The sequence below is a fragment of the Rhincodon typus genome, chromosome 15 (genome assembly GCF_021869965.1).
Source record: "Rhincodon typus isolate 14 chromosome 15, sRhiTyp1.1, whole genome shotgun sequence".
Lineage (NCBI taxonomy): Eukaryota > Metazoa > Chordata > Chondrichthyes > Orectolobiformes > Rhincodontidae > Rhincodon > Rhincodon typus.
The window spans coordinates 3,058,297-3,068,742 of record NC_063346.1 but is presented as its reverse complement, the minus strand read 5'-3'; the positions used below and the strand labels follow the sequence as shown (position 1 = coordinate 3,068,742).

Sequence of the window (10,446 nt, the reverse complement as noted above, 5' to 3'; positions counted from 1 at the left end):
TTTCTGAAGAAGGGTCCTGACCCAAAACGTCAGCTTTCCTGCTCCTCTGATGCTGCCTGGCCTGCTGTGTTCCTCCAGCTCCATACTGTGTTAACAATGTGATAAGGACCAGATAATCTGTTTTAGTAATATTGATCAGGCATAAATATTGGCCAGGTCACCAGGGAGAATGCCCCTGCTTTTCTGCAAAGTGTGTCATGTGATATTTTACACCCAAGCAGGCAGGCAGGCCTTCATCAGACATCTCGTTTGAAGGATGGCATCTCAGAGGCCTAGAACACCTAAGTTGTTCCTCCTGATTTTATCCGGTGACTGCTGGATGTAGACATCAGGCAATGACTGCAGAACCACCTGGCCATGATAGTAAACAGCCACTAATTCAATGCCATTGCACACCTCCAACAAGAAGTCAATACCAACAGCAATAATTATCGCCTTGCATTAAATGTCCCCAGGTGTTTTAAAAGAGTGTCATAGATAAACCTTGACATGGAGAAGATTTACCAGGATATTGTTTGGGCTGGAGAGTTTTAGTTATAAAGGGAGGCTGGATAAACTGAGGTCTTTTCTTGGAGCAAAGAAGACTGAGAGGGAACATAATTATGTACAAAATTATGAGGGACATAGGAAGAGTAAACAGGAAAGAACTTTTCCCCTTGGAGGAGTGATCAATGATCAGGGATATAGATTTAAGGTTGGGGCAGGAGTTGGACAGGGAATGTAAGGACTTTTTTTTGAAACCCAGAGTGGTGGGAATCTGGAAGTCACTACCTGTGAGAGTGGTAGAGATAGAAACGCTCACAATTTAAGAAGTATCTATATATACACTTGTGATGCCAAGGCGTACAAGGCTCTGGACCAAGTGCTGCAAAATGGGTTTAGAATAGTTAGATGGTTGTTTTTGACTGGTCCCTTTTTCTGTGCTGTCTAGGACCAAGCTACGCAAGGATATATCAGAGCAGATGGCCAAAGAAAGAGGGCAACGAGGAACATAAGGGCAACCAGGAGCAAGGGAAAGAATTCCAGAGCTCAGGGGCACGACACAGTTACCAATGGTTCAGAACCCTGAACCTTCTGAAGGAAAATCATATTAAGATTCAAAGCATTAACTCTGTATCCTTCTCCACAGACGTAACCAGACTTGCTAAGTTTCTTCAGCACTTTCTGTTTATATATTAGAGCCGAAAGAAAACTGCCCTAAATTATAGGGTCGTAGTCATACAGCATGGAAAACTGACCTCTCGGGCCAACTAATCCATGCCAACCTGATTCCCAAACTAAACTAGTCCTACCTGCCTCCGTTTGGCCCATATCCCTCCAAACCTTTCCTATTTGTGTACTTATCCAAATGTCTTTTAAATGTTGTAACTGTACCTGCATCCACCACTTCCTCTGGAAGTTCATTCCACATACAAACCACTCTAGGTAAAAAAAAACGCTGCCCCGCATGTCCTTTTTAAAACTTTCTCCTCTCACCTTAAAAATATGGTGAGATAACACGGTGTAGAGCTGGATGAACACAGCAGGCCAAGCAGCACCATAGGAGCAGGAAGGCTGACGTTTCGGGCCTAGACCCTTCTTCAGACCCTAGTTTTGAACCCCCTCAACCCTATGGAAAAGGCCTTTGCTATTCACTTTATCTGTGCCCCTCATGATTTTATAAACCTCCAGGAGATCAACCTCCTATGCTCCAGTGAAAAAGTTTCCAGCCTATCCTTATAACTCAAACCCTCCATTCCTGGCAACATCCTGGTAAATCTTTTCAGAACCCTCTCTAATTTAATAATATCCTTCCTATAGCAGGATGACCAGAACTGTTTACAGTACTCCAATATTGGCATCACCAACATTATAACCAGAACATGATACCCCAACTCCTGTACTCAATGGTCTGGGCAATGAAGGCAAGCACGCCAAATTCCTTCTTTCCACCTGCAACGCAACTTTCAAAGAATTGGGTGCTGGAACCTCTAGGTCTCTCTGTTCCACAACACTATCCAGAGCCCTACCATTACCTGTGTAAGTCATGCCCTTCTTCATTTTACCTAAATACAAAATCTCACATTTATCCAAATTAAACTCCATCTGCCACTCCTCAACCCATTGATCCAGATCCCGTTGTAATCTTAGACAACCTCTTCACTGTCCATTACACCACCAATTTTGGTGTCATTCACAAACTTATTAACCATGCCTGCTATGTTCACATCCAAATCATTTAGATAAATAGCAACAGTGGACGCAGCACCAATCACTGTGGAATAGTGGTGGTCACAGGCCTTCAGTCTGAAAAATAACCCTTCACGACAACCACTCTGTCTCCTACCGTCAAGCCAACTGACGAATATATCCCAGTCTGAACACCCTGCAGACAGGCAAATTCTATTCTAAGTCTCTAATCAGCTGGTTTCATCCAGAGTACCACTTGCTGCACTTTCATTGCCCTTGGTGACAGAGGCTATTCTTGGAATCAAGGATTTGCTCCAAAAGGTCAGCTGTTCTGTGGCACGTTCCTTCAGCCCTTTATTTCAATTTACAGGTAAGACCTGAATTTTCTCCATAGGTTGTGTGTGTTTGGGACGCACCACAGAATCCACTCTGGTACTTACAACACTGATATGAACTGGTACTCTAAACCCAAACAATCCTATCGGGTACACTAGCCAGTAAGGGATGGGTGTGCTGAACATGGAGCAATAGGAGCTGTTTAAAAAAAAAGACAAAACATCTGATCCAGGCACAAAATTCCGATGTCTCACTACCATTTAATATCTTAGCCTTCAATTAAAGTCCATAGATCTGTAATGATAATTATTTATACCATCAGTTACTGCATTAAATCTTACCCAACACTGTTAAAAGGACAATTTCAACCTAAATGAAACAATTGCAAATCTAACAAATCAAGCAGCAGCAATCAATCCAATTCTAAACACAAATGGGAAATGTACTAATCTTTCACTTCTTTTGTTTAGTGACTGTGTTGAAGGATGAATCAAAAAGTATCACACAGAGAACGAGAACAAAGTTTGAACAAACTGCTTTACACAGACATCTACTGGATCATGGAACAATCTGTCTGTGTCTCATGAGGTATAAACTTGTGCATCTTTTAAGGGAACATTGGATCAATATCTGAAGCTGAGGCCAATACAGGGCTCTGAGTAGATGCCTGGACAGTAAATGAGATTCATTTTGGGATGCTCGACACTGTCAGCCCATACACAAGGGGCTGAAAGTACAATCAACTTCTTTGACTAACTACAGCAGTGAGTTCAAATGCGCTGCTTTGTAGAAGTCTCAGCAAATTTCTCGATTATAAACAATAATAACTATCATATAAAGGATGGGTTTGTGCATGAATACATATCAACTGATGTGGTTGGTTGGCTTGCCGAGCTGGTTCGTTGTTGTTCCGCAGATGTTTCATTACCCTGCTGGGTAACATCGTCAGTGCAGCCTCCGATGAAATGCCGCTGTGTTTTCCCGCCTGGTTTTTAAACTCTGGAGTCCATTGAGTTGGATTATCTCACTTTGGTTTTCCGTCGTAGTGGAGCATATATGGGGTCTAGTTCTATGTGTTTGTTGATGGCTTTCTATGTGGAAAGCCAGGCTTCTAGGAACTCCCGTGCCTGTCTCTGCTTTGCTTGTCCCAGGATCTTGGTGTTGTCCCAGTCGAATTGGTGATTCTCCTTATCCACGTGAATAGAGATGAGTGAGTATTGGTCGTGTCTTTTTGTAGCCAATTGGTGTTCATGTACCCTTGTTGTTAATTTCCTTCCTGTTTGTCCGATGTAGTGTTTGTCAAAGTCTCTGCAGGGAATTTTATATATAACATTGGTCCTGTCCATACTGGGTAGTGGGTCTTTGGTTCGGGTGAGCAGTTGTTGTAGCGTTGATGCGGGTTTGCGTGCCACTCTGATGCCCAGTGGTCATAGGAGTCTTGTGGTTAGTTCCGAAGACCCACTACCCAGTGAGGTAATCCAGCTCAATGGACTCCAGAGTTTAAAAACCAGGCAGGCAAATACAACGGCATTTCATCGGAGGCTGCATTGATGATGTTACCCAGCAGGGTAATGAAACGTCTGAGGAACAACAATGAACCAGCTCAGCGAGCCAACCAACCATAATACCCACAACCCAAGCTACAAATTTACTCCAAAATCTTATAGACATATCAATTGAATTTAAATGAGGTCCAGTGAATCTAGTACTTCAGTATATTTTTATTCATAACCTAATACTCACGTGATCAATCTTGTTCAAAATTTCTTTCACAGTTTATGCCACTAACCTCTGTCATCATTCCTAGCTCCTGCACAGTGATGGATAGGAACACAACAGGAGAGGTTAACAATATGAAGACAGAGAGGCAGTTCCTGAAATAGCTCTCCACTGTACAGTCTTGAAAATTCCAAAGGTTTGTTTTTAAAACCCTCAAGTTTGATTTATTCAGCTTCAACCTTCATTCAATCCATGTCCCACTGAGTACTTATAATTCCCAAGTCATTAGCTCCTTCACTTTTTAAGGCTTCACTCCCACGATCTAATCCCCAAAATTTATGTCAACCAATCATTACTTCTCTCCTATTCTCATTTAACTTTGGCGTTGTTCACAATTCAGAATCATGGAGCATAGAAGGAGGCTATTTAGCCCATCAGACCTATTCCAGTTCTTTGAAGAGCTACAAAATTAGTTCCACTCCCTATGTTCTTTCCCTGTAACCCTGTAATTTCCTGCTCTCCCCCAATTCCTTTCTGAAAGTTTCATTGCATCTACTTCCAGTACCTTTTCAGACAATGTACGCCATGTCATAACTCATTGCATAACAAATTCTCACCCCTTCAGATCTTTTGCCAATTCCCCTCTTCCAATGGAAACAGTTTCTCCTTATTTACACTATCAAAATCCTTCATAATTTGAACACAGCAAAACAACCTTTGAAAAAAAATCTTTGAACTGTGTTGGTTTCAAATAAGTTTAAGGATGGAATATTCTTGCGTTCTACAAGGCCAGCCATTGCAAGACTCCTTCTCATTTAAAATTTGAAACCCCTCACAAAGATGTGGTTACCTTGCTTACAACATGGGACCTCTGATACTGGTGCCAGCATTAGGCTTGGTATGCCTGTTAAAAATCATACTATGCTCCTTAAAGCAAGAGGGAGACAGAGGTGGAGATGAGAGATTTAGAAAGAAAATTCCAGAGCTTATCACCTGAGATGCTAAAGCGTGACCAGCAGTGGTAGAGGATAAAAATCGAGAGACATGTTATAGCCAGAACTGGAGAAGCACCGGATCTCAGAGAGGTGAGGGGTTGGAGGATGTCGGAGATAGGGAAGCACCAAGATGATGGATGTTAAAACAAGGATAGAGATTTTGCAAATGAGGCATTAGTTGACCAGGAATCAATATAGGTCAGGGAGCAAAGTAGGTATTGGGAGAATAAGGCTTGAATACATGTTTATGAACAGATATATAATTGCACAAAATTATTCCATGGAGTTCTTCACACAGAACAATCATTTATCAAACCTTCAACATGGCTGAGATCTTCCTGGGACCCACCCTAACTTCCATTAAAATAGCTTCAGCTGCCCAAACTGCAAGTGTCTCTGCTAAAACAAAAATCAGTGAACAGCAGCAACAATAATGTTTTAGCAGAAGACACCCTAGGTATCCCTTCCTTCCTCAACCATGGACCCACTAGTGTCTGTGAATACTAGCTTGATAATCTATGGCATATAAATTACCAGAGCATGAGCATGTGCATATTCGCTACATTCTTGTTACTGTGTAGGAACCTGAATCATGGGAAACTGCAACACTAGTTGTTTATCAGTGACTGACAGCTGCTGCCTAATATCAAAACAGTGAGAACACTTTTGAGCAAACTGAACAGTTATTGTCACAGAACACAGACATTTCACAAACTCATGACAAGAGAACTTTTTATTCCCCCAACTCTACAGCAATGAATTAATAAAATTAAAAGCCCAATAAGAAATTAACATAACATGATAGTTTTCAGACTCCACTGTGCCATTATTCCACAATTAGACTGAGTTTGTGAAGTCCAGATGCTTAGTAAGAGTTTTGTAGCCAAAGATATCAACATGTTTTCAGGGATTATGCTCAGCATTCACAACAGCAAACATTCCTTTATACAAAGGTCTCCAATGAACATAACAGAGACACAGCACAGGTTAAAAAGTATAACAGTATTCTAAGGTATTTTTATGAGGATTGAAATTTATTCTTTACCAAACTTTCCACTGCAAGAATTGCAACATGAAAGGCAAATGGTGGTAAAGTGCTTGTGCCTCGTCCACTTCATTTCAAAACAAGAAAGCAATAAGTCAGTGTTCTGATTTTCACCTAAACTGTTGCCTTTACATAACAGTTTTTACAAAATAGAACAAATCATGGAACAAAATGTGATTGAGTCACATTGGGAAATATCAGGGCATGTGACCAAAAACCTGGTCAAAGAGGTAGGTTTTAAGTACCATGCTGTCTGAAAGGAGAAAATGCTGTTGGGAGATTTAGGGAGCAAATTACACCATTCAACATCCATACAGCTGAAGCCATGGCTACCAATGGTTGAGTAATTGAAGTCAGGGATGCAGGAGGCTAAAATTAAAGGGACTCACATCATAAAAGATGTCAGCTGGAGGTGGTTAGGGAATAGGGAGGAGTGGGACCATGAACGGGTTTGAAAACAAGGATGAGAATTTTATAAATGTTGCCAGACAAAAGGCCAATATTGGTAAGGGAGCACAGTAGTTTACAGCCAACAAGACTTGGTGCGTGTTGGATACAGGCAACCCCCAGAATTCTAGATGACCTTAAGTTCTCATCTTTCTTTTGCCCTCACTGACAGAAACAGGAATTGTTGGCATACAGCCTGAAGCACATCTGGCACCCAATGAAATGGCTACACAATAGTTTAGTCTAGACAGTACCAGCACCAGCACCCTCAAATAGTGATCAGGCATGAAAAATCTGGCTGCTTTTCACAGAATCATTATGATGTAGGAGGTTGCCATTCAACCCATTGTCTCTACACTGATTCTCCAAATGAACCTCATGATTATTCTGCCTTTTCCCCATAATTCTGCATATAATGATTCAAATAGAAACTAATTCCCTCTTTCATACTTCGATAGAGCTTGCCCCCAACACAATTTCAGGCTGTGCATTCCAGACCCAAACCCTATTCTGTGTGAAGTAGTTTTTTTCCACCCACACAGTTGTTGTTTCTTACCCTTTATCTGATCAGAGAGAAGACAAAGAGATCAATTTGATCAACAGGAAACAATGTCAAACCTTTGAACCTCTTTTCTGTACAGCCGCTTATTATACCAGACAATGCAGGCACTAATGGTGACCATTTTCATCAGGCCAACAAAGTCTGTGCCCAAGGTGTCCAGTTTTGATGCAGCATTTCTACATTCTCAGCATAGGACAGATTGAAGCATCAATACAAGGCAGTCTCTCTCATCCTTAATTCCTCATGCTGTATGCCTGCATTGACCAAACAAATGCCTTTGCAGACAGGGTGGATTACTACTTCATTATGCCGAAAGTGCAAATAAACACAAAGCCCCCAACAACAAAATGCATCAAACACACTGGTATTGCCACCTCCTCCAACATCCTACACTTGTTGAATTGCAGGACTTTCCAAAGAAGCAACCACCATTTTACACAAATTGACAGTAGCATGGTAAATCCAGATAGACATTTACAAACTAAAAGTTCACAATGTGCCAGCAAAGAACAGCTGGATAGATTGGCCTGTCCCGAGACCACAGACACTAAAGGAACATATCGTTCTCCAAATACGAATAAATGAGGAACATAGCATAGGAGCCCCAATGGCCTGTTCCACTATCCACCTGGATCCTGGTTGATCCGTACTTTAATTCCAATTTAACTGCCTTTGCTCCATACCCCTTGATATCCAAACATTTATTGATCTCAACCCTGAAGTCTCCAGCATCCAGAGCTTTTTGGGAAGAGAGTTCCAAATTTTCACTCTTCTTAAAAAGAAAATACTTTCTGATCTCCTAAATGGTCAAACTCTATGTTTCAGTATTGCCCTTTTGTTTTGAACCAAACAGGGGAAATAGTTTCTATTTATCTACACTATCAAAACCTTCAGCATCTTAGAATTTACCTCAGCCAAATCATGCCTGTAAGCTTCAAAATAAAGATATAATTACTTAACTTTGAAGATCTGTGGTGGAAGAGTTGGAGAAGGCAAATGAATAAAATCAAAGCTCCAATCTGAAAGCAGCAAAAAAAAAACCTTCACCTCATGATATCACATCCCAAGAATGTGCACAAGCCACTACAACCCAGACCAGCATTCCATAGCGTCCCAATAAAACTATGCCCTGGGGATGATTCAAAATTCATCAGAAAAGAAATTGTGGCCCACAATCAGTATTATTTTGTATAATTATTCTATGTAAACACTTCAAACAGCTCAGTGGAATAATAAAAAAACAACAGCATAGTGTTGACAAACCATTAACAAACAGAACTGTAAAGCCTAAACGCAAGCACAAAATGGGAAAAGGATAACAGTTTGTGATTCTCTATCCAAATCTTCGTAAATAAAAATATTTAAAACGTAGCTGAATCAGATTGCAGAACTATGAACTGGAGGCAGAATCATAACGCAAAACACAGTTTGACAATACAACAAACCACACTTTCACTTAACACAGAAAGCCAAAACAAATCCACCTGTTCCAGCCACATATCTCCCTTCATCAGCACTGCAACAAAAACAGGAATTATTCTGTCATTCATGGGGGGAATCCCTTCCTCACTCGGTCGACTTATCAGGAAGCGATCACAAACATGAACAACTCGCACTCAATTACCACCACTTTGCTTAGCTGATGGATGACCCTTCTAAATAAATAAATATATATTTGGTATACTGACTCATTTAGAGAGAAAAAAAACAGACTTCAAAGAACGCTTTCTCCACACCTGGAGCAGCAGGGGCTGCTGAAAGGTAGATTTGGAATATAAATTATTGGCTGAATCGATGGGTTCAAGGGTCTCTCTGCACCTTCCCCCACCACCCTGCACTAAATTACTAGAGGGGGAAGGCAATGGGGCTTGTGGAAGGAGACAGTGACATACTGCCCTTGCTTCCAACACCAGCCCACTGCCCCTAAGGTAGCTTAGGCTCAGTGAAGAAACATAGTGAGTAATGGAACCCAATATTCTCTCTTCTCACCTGTCCCAATTGTCCATTCCTGCACACATACTGATCGCCTCCATACACTCATCAGTAACCTAACTCACTCCCTCCCTGATACACCCCTTTTTTCACCTCAATATTCCCTCCTTCATACTCGCTGCTCCCCAATATCCTAAGTGTCCTGAAAACCTAAACGCCAGCCCTATGCCCTGATCATTGATCATCCAATCCTCTAGATACCCTCACCCAAAGAGAAACCATCCTCAAGATCCTGACCCCAAACACCCCCTGTCCACTCCCATAAAAGCTCTAAACCTGTTCCCCTCCACCAAGATCCTCTTTCCAAAGACCCTCGACCTCAGTCCTTCCCCTGCTCAAGCACTGATCCCCTTCCCTTCCCCCCCCCCAACCAATGACACATCCTCCCCCTCTTTCTCTCCTCTGCAGACCACTTAGCCCTCTCCCAGATCCTGCTATCACAGACCCAGACAGTGAACACCACCCCACCCCCAAAACCCTTGCCAGAGTCACCCCCAACTCCGCTCTCACTGACACCTCCTTCCCATCTCCACCCAGGCCCTCCTTCAACCTCCTGACAATCCCCTTCTTCCCTGACTGAACCCCCTACACCTTCTTTCCCTGACACTCTCTTCCCCCCCCCCCCCGCCCCCCCTCCCTCTCCCCCCCTCCCCCCCCCCCCCCTCCTCCAACCGCCCCCCCCCCCCTCACGTCCCCCTCCCTCCATTAACCGCTCCCCCCACTATTTAACCTCTCTCTCCCTCCCCCAATCCATTCCCCTCCAGGCCCTACCTCCTCGCTCTCGGGCTCCGGTTTTACGGCTGCGGGAAGGTTGGACGCCGTCTCTCGCTCTCCTGTTGCCGCCGCTCGTTCCCGCTGACGCCGACGCGCGCTCCCGCTCCCGAACCTCCCCGCGCGCCCCCGCTACCACCTAACGGGTGCGCGCGCGGCGGCCGGCAGGAAACCGGGCTCCTCCATTCCACCCAGGGAGGTCACTGGCTCTCACCTCACTCGTTTTGACGCCGTATACAAATCCAAAAGAAACGGCCAATCATCTAGATTATAATATAGATATATTTATCATGTAATCTATGATATTTAGGAATCCAGGAAGAGGAACCCTGATAACTTTCTACTTTCCTCTGATTAACTCCCCCACCTGTTTCTGACATTGGACTTATCCGTTACCAAGTGCGGCTGAA

The 10,446-nt window shown here is 42.9% G+C and overlaps 1 protein-coding gene across 5 annotated transcripts in view; it reads right to left on the bottom strand.

Moving 5' to 3' along the window:
- Positions 1-10,142, bottom strand: part of garre1 (granule associated Rac and RHOG effector 1) — a 200,728-nt gene extending 190,586 nt beyond the window's left edge. For all 5 annotated transcript variants that reach the window (XM_048605757.1, XM_048605759.1, XM_048605760.1 and 2 more), the window contains exon 1: positions 10,037-10,142. The gene's annotated coding sequence lies outside the window, so the exon portion shown is untranslated. The remainder of the gene's footprint in view (positions 1-10,036) is intronic.
- Between the last annotated feature and the right edge of the window lie 304 nt (positions 10,143-10,446).